Source organism: Canis lupus, chromosome 1, assembly GCF_003254725.2.
Source record: "Canis lupus dingo isolate Sandy chromosome 1, ASM325472v2, whole genome shotgun sequence".
Lineage (NCBI taxonomy): Eukaryota > Metazoa > Chordata > Mammalia > Carnivora > Canidae > Canis > Canis lupus.
In genome coordinates this window covers 27,600,234-27,616,798 of record NC_064243.1, presented here as the reverse complement: position 1 = coordinate 27,616,798, position 16,565 = coordinate 27,600,234, and the positions used below count along the sequence as shown (strand labels likewise).

At 40.7% G+C, this 16,565-nt stretch overlaps 2 long non-coding RNA genes across 4 annotated transcripts in view; one reads left to right on the top strand and one right to left on the bottom strand.

The window, feature by feature from the left end:
• LOC112644154 (uncharacterized) overlaps positions 1 to 16,565 on the top strand; it is a 51,797-nt gene that overhangs the window by 12,198 nt on the left and 23,034 nt on the right. For 2 of the 3 annotated variants that reach the window (XR_003126176.3, XR_007412129.1), the window contains exon 1: positions 14,649 to 15,701. This is a non-coding gene — a long non-coding RNA (uncharacterized LOC112644154). Of the gene's footprint in view, positions 1 to 1,904; positions 2,020 to 14,648; positions 15,702 to 16,565 lie in introns of those variants that run through there. The other variant, XR_007412130.1, reaches the window with a different exon arrangement.
• LOC118353134 (uncharacterized) lies at positions 702 to 4,621 on the bottom strand. Its single transcript, XR_004811439.1, has 3 exons — positions 4,483 to 4,621; positions 3,925 to 4,060; positions 702 to 2,218 (listed from the first exon to the last, which is right to left on the bottom strand). It is a non-coding gene; the product is annotated as an uncharacterized LOC118353134 (long non-coding RNA).

Genomic DNA, 16,565 nt, shown 5'->3' with positions numbered 1-16,565 from the left:
CGTTCAAACTCAGCATCAGAAAAAGGAAGTATAATTGTGAATTTTAACAGCTGCATTTGAACTGCATTTTGCATGGGTTTGTGGAGCAATTGTGCAAAAAGAGTTCATGAGTCATGAGCATGTCTACATCAGACTACGAGTAGCCCATCAATTTCTAAAATTGATCTTGAATATATTCATGTCAGAGTCATCTCAGGATGCTTCTGATATGAGTCTTGTGCTAAAGAGTGGAGTTATTTTGGAGATGTTCTAACTAGGGGACCCTCTTGAAGAAATCCCTGAAAAATCCTCCTCTATCTACCGTGATGATGGCTGCACAGTCCATCCTGCTTCACAAAAAGCAGTTAATGTCTGGTGGGCCAGAGAGGTGCTAGAGGTGGAGATGAAGAATGGGGAGATGTTTTGGGCAACTAAAACAACTTTTGGAATTTACCTGTATTTAACCTTACTTACATTTTTTCAGAGGAAAATATAGTGGCAGAGTTTTGACAATTATGGAAGCTTGGTGGTTGGTCAAGGGAGTTCATTATACTGTCTTTACTGTTTAAAATTTTCTATAATAAAGTTAAAATAGTTCTCTAAAGTAGTTCCTAGAATTTTTTTTTAACAAAAAGAAAATGATTTAAGGAATTCCTGATTCTCATTGATTTTATTCATTGAAAATCAACTTAAGAGAAATAGATCTAGTTATATATGCCTATTATTTTGCCTATTTTGCACATTTACATATGCCTATGATTTATATTTCTAGGGAGTAAGAGAAAGAAAGTGAACAAATGAGGATTTTTCCTAAAGACATTATGTATTTTTTTCACACTACATTAATGCTTATAATCTGAAAAATTCCATTAAGATATGTAAAGTAGACAACTAGAGTCTAGTTGTCTTTCCACTTGATGCAATAGGCTATGGAAATGGCTCTTAATTGAATATACATGCTCAAAAGTACACACACCTTTCATTACATTGTTATCTTTTATGTAGGAAAACTCCAGTGAGCATTGATTCTAATCCTGGAGTGTGTTCTGAAATATTCAGTACAGCCAGATTTCCTGATAACTCATTCAAGAGGGAATAGCCCTTGGCTTAGCCACCTACATACCATCTTCATTTTAATAATTATGTATAGCTTATAAATTAATAACCATGAACTCTCATGCCTGGTTATGTATTTTAAAGATCTGTGTGAAAACTCATTAAGACAGGCTGTGTGTGTGTGAATTTGATTGTGTTTTCTGTTCGTACAGGAAATACAAGAGCTTAGACAACCAAAATGGCTATATTTTACAGAATATTAAGAAAAACTTCAGCACTATTGATATAGTAGTTTAATAAAGTCATTCAGTGAAGAAATATCTATGAAGTACTTTCATGAGTCTGGCATGGTGGTAGGTGCTATGAACAGTGAAGAGCAAGCCAGGTGATTACTGTCTTCATGGGCCCTCCAGACTAGAAAGGGAGCAAATGTTAATCTAAATAACACATCCATGTGACTGTGTAATTACAAATGCCACCAAGTGCTATGAGAAAAGCATAGGGTATTTTGAGAGTATCTAACAGCTATCCCCATCTAGCTAAGGGTCAGAGAAGACATCCTTGAGGAGGTGATATTTGAACTCAGATCGAAGGTACAAAGGGTGCCAGATTGAGGGAGATGAACATGGGAAGTCTCTGATTCTAGGAAGAAACATGGCACTTTGGAAGTACTGAGAGGCCAGGGTGGCTGGCGTGTAAAGGGCAGGGGGGAAATGGTGAGCAATGAAGCTGGAGACGTAAGCTCAAGCTGAATCCTGCAGGGCTATGCGTGCCATGGAAAGAATTTGGTCTTTATCTTAAGAGCAATTGGAAAGTCTATTAAGGGTTCTAAGCAGGGGGAATAAAATGATCTGATTTATGCTTTTAAGGAAATCACTTTGACTGGAGTCTGGAAAATGGACTAGCGAAGGGCAAACATGCCTGCGGCCCCTGGTGATTAAACTATTAGGGCCAGCCTCTCGGCCATCCCTTGGGAATGTGGAGGTGAGTAGAATATTATCCCGTCCTCTTCAAGATCACAAGGTGTGGAGTCAGACTTATAAACAGATAAGGATGATGCAGCATGATGAGCTTCATATGAAAGGTGAGTAAAATCCATTGTGTGAGCCTAGTGGCTAAGGCACTTAATTCTGATGTGGAGGATCAGAGGGACTGCACGAGGAGGTATCATATGATCTGCATCCTAAAGAATGAGCAAGAACCAAAGAGGAGATTCAGAATTATTCCAACAAGAAGGCAGAGCAAGAGCAAATTTAAAGGTAGTTTGAAATGCTCTGAACTTCAGGGAATGGGAATGGGAGTGATAAGCAGTCTGATATGGCTGCCACCTTGCCTTCAGCCCAGTTCAGATGCTTCCAGATTCCTGTCTTGTGTATCTGTACTTCAATAATTCTTTGATCACACCAGGGCCAGAAATCCATCGACCTCTATAGATGTTCACTGGGTCTCACTCCCCTATGTCCTGAGTTGTCTGAACTAAATTCCATGAGCCATCATTAGCATCATTTCCTGGTATAAAGCCTCAACTCTTCTGCCCTTCTCTAACTCTTTCTTGAAGACTCAGTGGCCCTCAACCTCGGTTAGCTCCAGCTCTGCCTATTGCACCCTCTGCTTGAGCAGCTGCCCTTCGCTGGAGAAAAACTCATGTCCATGGGCTTTAGAATATCTGGGGTCACTGAACTCAAGGCAGTGCTCAGTGTAGAAATATGGTCTTGGCACATTTTCTTAACTGGTTCACCCCACTAGCTGGGAGGGTCCCAAATGACCATTGTTCACCTTTTCCTTTCTCCTCAAAATAGCCACACTTTCATACTTATTCTCAGTGAATGACCTAGCCTTCTGTTCATTGAGAAAATAGAAGCAATCAGAGGAGACTTTCACATGCTTCCATATCACAGCTACTCATGAACCAGAGTCTGGGCCTGTAGGCTGTTATGGATGAACTAACTGCCAACCCTACTCCTGTGAGAAGCTAGCTCCCTTATCTATGCCCATGTCCTTCCTCCTCTTCAGGGACATGGCTCTATCAATTCTTCTGTTCCTTTACTCTATCATTAATTTCCCCCTCTCTACTGAATCATCTCCATTAACATGAAATAAATTATAATACCTCTCATCTAAAGAAAAAAATAACTCTTGACCCCACATCCCCAAACATCTGATCATTTCTTGTCACCTCCACTGCCATAAGTGGAGGCTCCTAGTCTAAGCCATCAGTGTCTCTCGCTTTGATTTTTGCAACAACCTCTTAACCGCTTCCACATTTGTTCCTTTCGACTCTACATAATATCTCAGCATCCAGAGTGATCCTTGCACAATGTAACTAATATCTTGTCACTTTTCTGTTCAAAATCTCCCAATAACATACTGTCTCATTCAGAATAATATCCAAAGATGATATAACGCCCTGAGAAGCCCTTTGTGATTGGCCCCCCTGTTTCTTATCTGACCTCAACTCCTACCAGAAATCCCATTGTTTGCTCTACTTCAGGCCTCCTGACATGATTCACATTGTGGATGTTCCCTGGACCTAGCAGGCATACTACTCTCTCTGAACCCTTGTTCTCACTATTCCTTTCTGAAAAGCTTCTCCCAAGAGCTTCATTTGACTCCCTCACTTCCACTCTCCACTCATGCTACTTTATCACTAAGATCTTCCTCAATCACTCTGTTTAGATTAGCCACTCTTTGCCTGTTGCATTTCTCATTTCCATCTGTGCATTATTTTTCTCAATAGCATTATGGCATCTGATATACTATATTAGTTAGATTCATGATAGACCCTATAAATATTAGTCCCAACATTTCTGTAATTTAACATATTCCAAGTCCATCCCATATGCTCCCTTTATAGTTCACTGCTAATGTTCTAGCTAGTGGGTGGCTTACCTTCACCTGGGATTCAGGTGCCCAGATCCTCTCATCTTGAGGCTCTGTCTTAAGAACCTTAGTCTTCTGTGTGCATCAGAAACCAGGGGAAGAATAATAAATGGAGAAGGCACAGCAGGTTCTTAAAAACCCTGTCCTGGAAATGAAACACATCACTTCTGTTCACATGACATTGGAAAAAGTTAGTAATGTGGACACAGTTGGATGCAAGGGAGACTGTGAAATGTAGTGGCAGGGCCTCTTCATGCCAGTGACAACTCCACTCTGGAAATGTTGTTGGACAAAGGCCATCTCTACTGTACACATTATACATTTACTTGTCTAGGTTCAGGGTTCCTTCATTACAATAGAAACTCTATGGAGAAGTGATATTTTTCTGTTTAGCTCTCTTGTAATTCCAGGACATAGAACAGTTCCTGGTTCCTGGTAGATCCCCAATTATTTATTTATTTTTTTAAAGGCCATAGAGGGGAGGAAGGGAGGAGTTCCTGATGGAGTGGGAGTGGAGGCTGAAAAGATAGAATCAGATCATGAAAGACTATGGCTATATGTACTTACAGTCCGCATAAGCATGGGCTTCTCCAAAGCCTGAATATGACCAGATCACAGGCAAATTGGACTAGAACCAAAGCATTTGGCCCACTTTTTTTCCATAAAACCATTTGGACAATAGTTGCACAACAGGAATTTCTCTATTGCCATCCTGTGGCTTCGTAGATAAGCAGCAGTGAATCAGCCAGCACCAAAAAAATGTAATTCTGTTTGATTTAACTGCACTTGTATACACATGGACTATGTTCCTCCATGGGAAAGTTTTACTTTGTTCAGTGGACTGCGTGTTAAATCTGTGGCATAATTCCAAATTATTTCTTTGGCTTTTTCCTCTACATGCTCTCCTAATTTAGGCTTGATCTGTCATTACACAGGTAAGTATAAAGCATGAAATACCATTAATGTACTCTGGATTGAAGGGATATTATGGGAGTGACTTCGGACTTCAAGCCAGATTCTGAGACTCCTTTGAGCCTCCCTGTTATGTCATCATTTGAGAGCACACATTGAATTGAGTGAACTGTGTTTTTGATTTAATAATTCATGGTGGGTTCCTTTAAAATACAACATGAGCATGATATATCAAACTAAGAGAAGATACACATATATATTTGGTCAACATATTGCCAAACATTCAGGTACTGGAAATGTTATATAATCGACTAAACACTAGTTATGTTGACATAATCTCTGTACACTGTGGGTGTCATTACTTGGTCACATAGCTTATCATAAAAACGACTTGCATCATAAAAATCACTCATAAGATATATCCCCAAAACAGGTTTTATAATGTGAACTGTCACATATGCATAAAATGCTGGTTTTATAAAACATTTTATTAAACATTGGAAAGAATGCTTATTATTTGAAGAGAAATGAGTTCAAAGGACTTGTCAACCAAAACAGTGGGTGTGTGGTTGCAAAAATGACATACAGAACTATCTGAGAGAAAGAGAGAGGGAAGTTGGCAAATGTCTGACAAACCCTTCAAGCTCTTACTCCGGAGTATTTTTGTTTAAACCAAGACATGTTAAGTTCAATTTATTTTACTAAATAAATTGTATCTTGAGGCTAAATTCTTTCTGAAACATCTACATAGACTTTGGGACCCATCATATGGTGTTCACTGTAAAATTGAAGAGTAACTACTTCTACACATCTGAGTGGGAGATGGGAAAAAATATGAAGTCTCCTCAGCCCAGAAGCCTGGGAGTACCAGGGTATAACATTGGGGGTAAATGGAATGAAGCCTTGGCTCGTGATTATCTATATTATACAATTCCTTGATTACAGTAGAGACATACAAATTGATGCTCTTCTACTAAATAGTTGGGAGAAAAATACTAAGGGTAGGATGTGTAAGGATATTTAACTTTTTCACTCTTTTATTAGTACTGTTATTCAAAACACCAAAAAAAATTGAGTGAGCAGCTATTTCTCTGAGTTAATTCATTGTAGAGATACTTCTATCTTCTAAGCACTATGATGATCACAATTGCCTTTCAGAAATATTTTGATAAGTAAACTTATTTTTTTTCATCTAATGGAAATATTAACTAGAAATCTGTTCATGCAAGTGGGAGTTATATCCCATGTGTTATATTGCTAGGGGTGCTGTAACAAGGTACTACCAACTGGGTGGTTTGAATTATAAAATTTATTATCTCACAGCTCCGGAAGCTAAATCAAGGTGTCAGCATGTTGGCTCCTTCTGAGGCTGTGAAGGAGAATCTGTTCCATCCTCTTTCTGATTTTGTTGGTTTGCTGGCAATCCTTAGCATCTCCTTGGTTTATAGAGTCATCCCAATTTCTGCCTTCATCTCCATATGTGTACATATGTACAAATTTTTCCTTTTTATAAGGACACTGGTTATATTAGATTAAGGGTCCACCCTACTCCAGTATGATCTCAGCTTAACTAATTACATCTGCAGCAATCCTACTTCCAAATAAGATTCCAATCTGAAGTACTGGGGTCAGGAAATCCACATATGAATTTTGTGAGGATACAATTCATCCTCTAATACTGTCCAACCAATTATCCCAGAGAAAGGAGAAGATGGGGGGGGGGCACATCCAGTGAAATTTATATTCCTTATGGTGTATATCCAAACCCAGTTTGGTTTTCCTAGGTGATCCATTTTTACCTAAGAAGATGGAAGAAGAGAATTCAAGTTTCCCTCCTTTTATTTGTTTCTCTTGTATCAAAGGAGGATAAAAATATCTGCTCCCACATCCCGCCCAGTAGACTTATGCAGATAAGATGAAACAAAGGATGTTGTAATATTTTGGAAAGCATAATGCATTGTGTCTCCAAGTGGTAGTGTTGCTTTTTATCTCTACTGCTGTAAGAGTCAATGGCTCCCTAATTGGCTGATTATGAAAATTGTCTTGAGAGCATTCTACTTAGGGGGATTCCTGGGTCCATCTTCAGAGATTCTAACTCAGTAGTTCTGCAGTAACTAGGGCCTAGGAAATGTTTTAAGTGCTCTCCAGGTAATTTTGGTGATTAGCCAGGTGTGGAACTACTGGTTTTGGAAAATTTCTCCTTTAAGAATGAGCATTGTCAATAATGTATATTTAACTTTATTATTCATGTAAAAGGGAAAATATTGATTGATGATTCTAAAAATAGCCACTATCAATTGATTTTAGGAAAACAATATGTGTTTAGTGGAAAAGTTCTGGGTTGGGCATTCCTGGATTTGAATCTTGATTCTATATATAGTTTTTAGTGCTTGCTTATATATCTATTTTAGTGCTTATATATCCATTGTATACGAAAGTTGGGGTAATTTCTCTGAGCTTTAATTTCATTGCCTATAAAGTAAGGATAGTAATGCATACCTTGGAGGGTCTTTGGGAGAATTAAATTGGATAGCTTATGAAAGGCTGCTGGAATAAACAAGTGTTTATTAAAAGGTCATTTTTTTCTTACTCTTCTAATAATTGATTTATTTTGAGTCACTATCTCTAAGTTTTTGAAAATGAGAAAGAGTTAAGATAGATTAATTAGAACTATACACAGTGATCCCTTTTGCTCTACCTTTTATCTTTTTAATTAATATTTCTTGGATTCAAAGTTTTAAATGTGTAATTATGATTGCTGGATGTTTTCAGAGTACACCAGGTCCTAATAGTGCTATACTAATTTTGTGGAAGAGTGAGAATGTTGGCAGTAAATCCTGAATTCTAGGGAAGTGGGTGAGCTCTAGTGTGATGAATGACCCATTAATTTATGAGAAACTTGGGTACATGCTGTAGGGCAGGACAGAGCTGAAGGCACTGGACCATAATGTGGTTTAAGTATTAAACTTTGAGTAGCATGTAGAAGAGGTCTCCATAGCATTTTTGTGGAATGTTTTAAGTAAGCATCTGGCTTTTAATGAGTCATCATTATTAATGAATGGCCGGTCTTTCCTCAAGGATCTTCATGTCGGTCTTCCAACGATGCCACTTGTGTACTAAGAGTTCCCAAAGTTGGAAAGAAAATAGTAAGAAACAGGAGGAAAGTACACAGTTTATTTGCAATTGTGTCTTAGGGATAGGGAATCAATCTAATTGTTGGATCTAGTATCTTTCCAAATTGGTTCAGGCATACCTTGAGGTAGCCAATGGGAACTTTCAAGAAATTCTATTTAATTTCATTTTCCTTCTATGCACATTAATGGCAGATGTTAGCACCTGTTTCTGTTCGAAAGCCTCCCTTAGGAGATTTCTCTGCCTCTTATGGTATTTGCATTCTTGTATAAGACCACACAAAACAAGCAGGAAGCCTACCCAGAATATGGACTAGCATACTATTTCATTATTGATCAAGAAATAATTATAATTTGGCTGGAAAAACTCAAATAATGTAGACCTTTCCATATTTATTGGGTGGTTCTAGTATGCCTTTCAGAAGTTATTTCTCCATCTTCCTATGTGTGATCCATAATAATGGATGCAGCAGGACAACGTTGATAGATGTTAAAAAATGTCATCAGGTTCTTCTCCAGTTCTAGACAGCCTATGATGACCTTTCATTCTTGCTGGCATACAAGAGTAAAGGGAAAATTTTTGTAAAAGAAATGAGGGAAAATCACACTCAGAGAAAGGAGCAGATCTTTGTATGAAGACTCTGAACTAAGCATTTTTTCCTCTCTAAATCTATAGGGGCGAGATAAGTTGCTAGCACCTCTAGATGTACTGAGAAGGGTCAAGCAGGTTATGGGGACCCAGAATCTAGAGAGGAATCATCTAAGTTACTGATGATGCCAGAGATTGGAATTTTCAGATCAGAGGAAGGTAACAATGTGAGACAAGATTTGAGATGACATGGATCTATGTATGTTATGTGTGCAATTTCAGGCAGAATGTTTGGGATGTCACCAACAAGACAGAGAAGCTTGATTACTGAAGATTTTGGAACTGTGGAGTCAAGGGTGGGGCTCTTTGGTTGACCAGGAGGCCTGGCATTTTTGTTTAGGTGGGAAGGGGCCAAAGTCAAAGCTTCTCAGCGGGTCTAAAGAAAAGCACATGAGGGACCCTGAGCCCATCACAGAATAATAAAATCTTTCTTGAGCTGAACTGTTGACCTGGCCACTAGCCAGAATAGCAGTAGCAGAGAGCCTCTCAAGGTCAGACACATGAAATGGAGAAGCTAGGAGGACCTTTACAGCTTATCCACATTCCAAAGGTTGACAGCATAGGTGGGAGAAAGAAAGAAATCCCATTTAAGAACAGATCCTAGGGGGATCCCTGGGTGGCTCAGCGGTTTGGCGCCTGCCTTTGGCCCAGGATGCGATTCTGGAGTCCAGGGATGGAGTCCCATGTCGGGCTCCCAGCATGGAGCCTGCTTCTCCCTCCTCCTGTGTCTCTGCCTCTCTCTCTCTCTCTCTCTCTGTCTATCATAAATAAATAAATAAATAAATAAATAAATAAATAAATAAATAAATCTTTTTTAAAAAAGAGCAGATCCTAGAGTTTTGCTTTTAGATACTGGCTTAGAAAACTCAGGGCTTAATTTTCTTAATTTCATAAAAATGTAATTACTGGTTAAACAACATGTTGTCCTACCATTTGAAGTGAGCAGATACTGGGAATGCTGCAAATGCAACTCTTTGCAAGGCAGATTGATGCCATGGGTGCCTTTTGCTCAGATGTCTGCTATCAAATGCTTGTGAATGTCTGTGAAATTGTACTGTGGTTGTGGAAGGGAGAAGTTTCCATAACCTCCTGGTTTTATATGTGGGAATAATAACTCTTAGGTTAAATGTTATCTGGAAAGCCATCTCTTATTATTCCCAAGTGAAATATACTTTCTGCTAAAACAACTCATTGCTTCACTGTTGAACTGTTTCATTCATTCATTCATTCATTCATTCAGCAATTTGTTCAACATTTATTTATTTATTATTTTTTATTTTTTTATTATTTTTTGTTCAACATTTAATCTGGGCACTCACTGTCAAACAGGCATAGTACTTTCTCGTACTTGCAGATTGCACTTGCATTGATCCTTACCCTGCGACTTGACATTTAATATATTTAAACAGGGACAGGATATAAATGTGGGGACAAGTTATAGATGAAGCCTTTCCTTCTTAGAATGACAGATTCTAGAGATGCAACAACATCAGTTAATTTTTATGAAAAGCCACAAACGTAAATGGCTATCTTCTAACAATGTAATTTGAAGAAAGAGATTTATTTATAGATCACCAGGACTCATGATCTGGCTGGATAATTCATCTTTCACAAGGAAATCTCTGGAGAATGCCTAAACCAGGTCTTTTCACATCCACAGTTGGAGGCTATATCCAACTTTATATTTATTTTGTAAAAGTCTCTCAACCATGCATAGCTTTTCTAGAGTACAAACCTCAAAATGCTTTCTATGCCTCCAATACAATATTAAGAGAAAACATGAAAAAAAAAAAAAGATGAACTGTTTAAATTCTACTTTTCTTTTTTTCTTTTTTTAAATTTGGAGAACAGCAACCTTTACTGGCTGAGGTCAGCCCTTGTCTCCCCTTGTGTAACCAGTCAGTATTTACTGCGGATTACCATGTGTTAAGTGCTTGACACATACTAAATCATATGATCCTCCTGGCAGCCCTAAGAGTTTGGCACTCTTTCCCTATCTTACAGATGAGGACCAAGAGGGGCAGAGGCCAGGTAAAGTGGTCGAGTTCCTATTGCTATAAAGTACTGTTTTGGGGTGTGAACATGGGCAACTTGGCTCCAGAATCCATGCTTTTTGACCACTGCCCTAGGCTGGGAGAGGCAACAGGGGCAAAATGGGTGCTAGTTCCTTCCTACGCTCACATCTGCATTTATCTCCAGAGGCTATCTTTGTCTAGTTCAAAATGAAAAGCAAGTTAAAGTTAAACTGTAAGAGCTAAAGTGACACCGAGTATTCTTTTTCTCTTTTTTAAGGATTTTATTTATTTATTCATGAGAGACACAGACTGTGAGGCAGAAACACAGGCAGAGGGAGAAGCAGACTCCCTGTGGGTAGCCTGATGCAGGACTCGATCCCAGGACCCTGGGATCATGACCTGAGCCAAAGGCAGACACTCAACTACTGAGCCACCCAGGTGCCCGACACCGGGCATTCTTATTATTCTTTGGTCAAAGGTTCCAACGTGTGTTGAGCCTGGAGTGGAAGCCAGCTTTGGAACAAAGCCCTTTAGGCCAGATATCAGCCCCAGGATATGATAATATATGTGTGAGCCCTCCAAACTTACTCACTTACTTACTTAATTAATTTATTTTCTGTCTATTTTCTCTTCTTTTATTAATTAATTTTTAAAATTTACATTCAGATTGAATAAAGAGCAGGCATGGTCTTAGCTCATTGGTTTATTTCTGACCTACCTCAATGTTCACCCTGGTGGTGGTAGGGGTGATGGTGGGGGGTGGGGTGGAGGGAGAAAAGAAGAGAGAGGACTAATGGAAGACTAATTCAGATCGGATTTCAACAGAGACATATGGGAAATCCAGCATGCAGTGTAATGGCAGAACTAAACAATGTCTTTATTCCAATGACACTGAGAGAGACATGTCTAAACATCTTTTTTTTTCTTTCTTTTTTTCCTACTTAAGGGAGTTGAAACTCATTGGAGAGGCTGGGGATAATCCTCATTTCTGTAGGACTAGAAATGTGTGTGAGGAGCATTAGGTTAAGGCGAATGCCTTTCATGCTTTCTGGAGAGGAGAGTGAGCAGGCAACTGGGCTGTCTGCAGCCAGGCTCACATCAGCAGCCTGCTAATGGCCCTCAGGGCCATAGCCAGAAGGGATTCCTTCAATAGAGGGCTTATTGAACTTGGTGATGCAAAGAAGGGAAGAGACCTGAGGGAGGAAAGTAGCCTCACCGAAATGAAGCTTTTTGGTGGCTTTGGAAATAGCCATGCCAGTCAGCAGGTGTGTGAGTCTTGCACCCATGACACATATTACCTAAATCCCCTTGAGAGCACCGCTGGACCCTTCTGAAGGCTGAATCGCCTTGCCTGCCTTGCCACTGAGTGAAAAGTAAAGCACTATATGTGTTATTTTTTGTTACCTGCACAGCCAATAGGCTTCCTGTAGAGAGGTCTCCTCCACATCTGTGCGTCTTGAACGTATTATCTGCATCGTCTTTACGTAAAAAGGAAATTTTCATCTCCTGGAAAGCCATTGTGTGATCTGTGAGAAGTTGGCCTCAAATCTGGCAAGCGGGCTTTCAAACAAGGTGATTATCATTGAGTAAAGAAAAAAAAAGTCAAATGTTTGTTTTATTTCTTCATTAATATCTACAATGTTTGCCTTTTGCCATTCAGGATTTAAGTAAATATACTTAGGGATGGCCATTTACGTCAGTCACTTAATTTTCTTCTCGGAGTCATTCCAGCCTATGAATGGGGCTAGAATGAAAGTCAACTGTTTTATCAAGGTCATTTCTTCCCTGACTGCCTCTGATCGTCTCTTATCTCCTGAGATTCACTATGATAGGAAAAGCCACTTCCCAGTATTCCAGGTGTACCTCATTTTAAGAGTAAGGAGATGTTACAGTGTTCACAAGAATCTGCTTTAAAGGTACTTGTGACAGGTCTGTTCTATATAAAGCTTCTCTTTTGCTTTTAAAAATCTTTTGCAGGCACTTTTTCAGGAATAAGTTGATGTACTATGTGTAGCTTGGGCATGAGAACTTGTCCTTGGAGAGGAACTCTGAGGTGATCTGAAGGACACACAACCCTGTTGTGGCCTTACTGCTCTGTGATAAAATCCTCACTGGTCAGCATTGTCTGACCCTCATTTCTTCTTTCTTTCTTTCTTTCTTTCTTTCTTTCTTTCTTTCTTTCTTTCTTTCTTTCTTTCTTTCTTTCTTTCTTTTTCTCTTTCTTCTCTTTCTTTCTTTCTTTCTTTCTTTCTTCTTTCTTTCTTCTTTCTTTCTTTCTTCTTTCTTTCTTTCTTTCTTTCTTTCTTTCTTTCTTTCTTTCTTCTTTCTTTCTTTCTTTCTTTTTAAGACTTTATTTATTCATGAGAGAAAGAGAGAGAGAAAAAGAGAGAGAGAGAGGCAGAGACACAGGCAGAGGGAGAAGCAGGCTCCATGCAGGGAGCCTGACGTGGGACTCCAGGACCATGCCCTGGGCCAAAGGCAGGCGCTAAACCTCTGAGCCACCCAGGGATCCCCCTGGCCCTCATTTCTAACCAGACATTTCCATCCTGTCAGGTGTTTCTCTGAGGACTGGGAACAGGTAGAGAGGGGAGGTGCAGCTAGAGGCCTGGCATGGCGCAAGGAACCAGCCCAGCGTTGGGCTTCAATTGCCCTGAGGACCAAGACCATACCCACCGCTGACTGGATTTGATACCAGGAGTCTTTAGCTTCTAAGAGGCTTGATTATCTTCCTAGGAAGGTAGAGCCAGTCATACATCCTTCACGGGGTTCTGGTCAAGATTAAACTCTTCCCTCCGAATCCTCAGTTTTGTTTGAATAATTCCTGCCCAGCCTTCAGTCCCCAACTGAGATGTCACCACTTCCAGAATCTTCCTGTATCTGGGTAGGAATCCTCCTGTAGGACCCCAATACCCAATACCACTGTTTTCTCTGCCATATCACATTGCATCTTTTACCCATTAAACAGCAAGCTCTATGAGGACAGAAAACAGATTTATCTTGCTTATATGGCGCACATCATAGTGCCAAGCACGTGGTCAGCTCCTGATATTTGTGGAATGACATAGAATTAATACCCGTAAAACACCTAGTGCACATGTGGCTATGGTGGCGACCCTCTGCCTATCCTTGCTCCTTCTGGAGCACAGCCCAACTATAGGTGGAGGATTCATACTCCAGTGGCCATTTGCTCACAGGGATGGATTTCTCTTCTGCCCACACTGATGCCTAAAGCTAGAACTTTTTGATTTCTCTGTTTCCATAGGCCATTTATGCATAAAACTGCTTCCTGTTTGCATCAGACAGTCTTGTTTTAGAGACTCCCTGAAGCTTTATTAAAAACTGATCCTCTTAGGAATGAGTGGTTAGGGGGTGAGACCCCGGATCGGTGGTGGTTAGGTGGCACTATGCCACATAAGTGAGTCTCAGTGGTGGGGAGAAGAGGAAATGGAGGTGGGGGGCACCAGAGGGAGAGGCTGGGTTAGATTTTGGGGACCTGGGGAGAATACTGAACCAGAGACAGGGGAAGAGGTCAGACACAAGGACATCTGACCCAGCATATGTGTTTGGCAAACTAAAATACATAGAAAATAAGGTGATATGTGATAGTTCATCACTGATATGTTCCTCTGTATAAAAAGGCCAAAGAAGAGGAAGAGTAACATAGAGGTGTTGTGGCAAAGATGGAATAAGACCAAATGAGGCCTGTCTTGGAATAACCATGGTGCTGGTTTTGCTCCATATTGCTTGGCCTATAACTAGCTAGCTGTGATCTCAGCTGGGCCTGCCCATTCCTGTCACCTGCCTCCCACTGCTGACTTAAGGGAAAGGTTTTTGGATGGCTGCAAAACTTGGCCGGGTTTTGAAGGCTTTAGGTTCTTTTGAGAAAAAGTTCAGTTCTATTGCCAATTCTAAGTTATAGTGACCTCCTTTAAGAGTAATGATTAACTTCATGGCTAAAGATTACTGAGAGAAGAAAATTCAAGTAATTCTCAGGCTATTAAAGTAATCCCTGCCTCGCCCCAAGGATTACTGGGAAAATTCACTGAGGAAGGGAAAAAGGGAAAAGGAAAATTAGTCAGTATGCCCTTAGAGGATGGAAAATTAAGGAGTTTCTCTGTAGCTTAAGTTAATAAACAGAGTTCAAACCACCTGCATTAAGATCCAGGTCTTAAGAAAAAGCATATGTGGAGGAGGAATTTGAGTGACCAGGATTTCTCTCAAGGGAGCTGTGGTTGACAGGTTGAGTAGTGAGCTCTCTGCTGTTGGAGTATGAACAAAGGTGTATTCAGGCGGGGGCGACTGCACCTTTTCAACCCTTGACATAAAGTGTAGGGAACACTACCAGCCCAAACAGCTCTCATTTGCTTGCTTTGGTCATATTTACCAAATGCTTATTTCTATTTGTGTGTATGTGTTTGTTCCACCAATGTCATCTGTACTACCAACCAGACTGATCTTCTTCTGGGTGTATTTGTGTGTTCCAAGGATCATGGCCACCCCCACCCCCACCCCCACCGCTCAACCCTATAGTCACCATCGTTAGTTAGCCCTTAATATCCTCTCACCTTCTCTGACTCAGGGCACCTTCCTACCCGATACCCTTGAAATTGTCACCTTTAGAGGGTGGTTTCTCTGGGCTAAAGGCATTGAATCTGGTTTCCAATATCAACTCCCAGTGACGGCTCCTTTGTCTCTTCCCAGCTTGTCACATCTGTAAATCAGCTCACTGGGTATCTCAGATCTGGGGACAGAGGGAGTGGGTGGGGGAGAACGGGGAATCTGGAATTGTTGCTATGAAAAGTGCAGGGCTCAGGAGGCAGGACGTGCTGTGTGGTGGGCACAGGAGCCCCTGCCCAGGCGCCCCGAGGCTTCATTTAAGACGGGGAATAGAGTGTTCAAACCCATCGGAGAAATGGACAGTTTGAATCAGCAACAAAGCGTTGGGTTTTGAAGCGTGGGTCAGCAGCTGTAAACGAGCGTGCCCCACACCCTCGCACGCAAGCGCGGCGATGAGAGCACAGCTTCACGCTGAAAACACAATAAGCTTCCCTGTAAAAGCAGCACCTTTGGGAGTTTCACGTGAGTATTCTCTCCTTCTTCCTCACCCTCCCTTTCATCAGAATCCACAGCAGCCTCCCCCTAATCCTCCTCGGGGCCCCCACGTTTGACCTGCTATGTGCCAAGTGCGCCTTGGCTCATGGGTGTGTGGGTGAGGACGCGGGGACCCAGGGTGTTCAGAGGCCCCTGAGGACTTGGCTGCCCTTCAGAAAGGAGTGATCTTATTCTGCAGTTCCTCCTGCAAACTGCCTTTTTCCTTTAGGAAAGCTTAAATGAAATTTACTGGCTGACTCCCTGGCTGGAAGTTTTGTTCTTCTGCATGGAGTAAGATATTCTAAAGCTTTGAAACCTAATCATTAAAAAACAAAAACATAACACATATCACTTAAATGACTGAAGACTGAGGGTGGATTCTCCTTTATGTATACTGGAAAAAAAAAAATCCTAACAGGGAAAATGTCAAGGTCCTCTGTCAAGAAATTAAGAAAGGAAACAGGAAAATACAATCTCTTCATTAAAGGGGTCTCTCCTGTTGTTCCTTAGCTCCCCCTCTACCCCCCCAGTTTTGGGTATGAGGAGGTAGAAAATGAGAGACAAGATTAAGGAGGTGAAGGAAAGATCAGAGAGTCTACGCCTCTGGCATTCTCCAGGATGGACACAATCCCAGAGTGAAAAAGCAATTCTCCCAATATGGGATAGAATTTGGTTGTGAGGCCTCTTGCCCTGGAAAGTCCCTGGGCAATTCTGGGTCAGACCTCTATGTTCTACTTCTTTGTTTTTATTCCTTAGCTAATGCACTTCCTAGCATTATGCAGTGGCTTGCTCCTGTTCACTGTTTACCACATAGAGCTTACTAAATCAGAGCATCCTTTTCTAACTAAATGC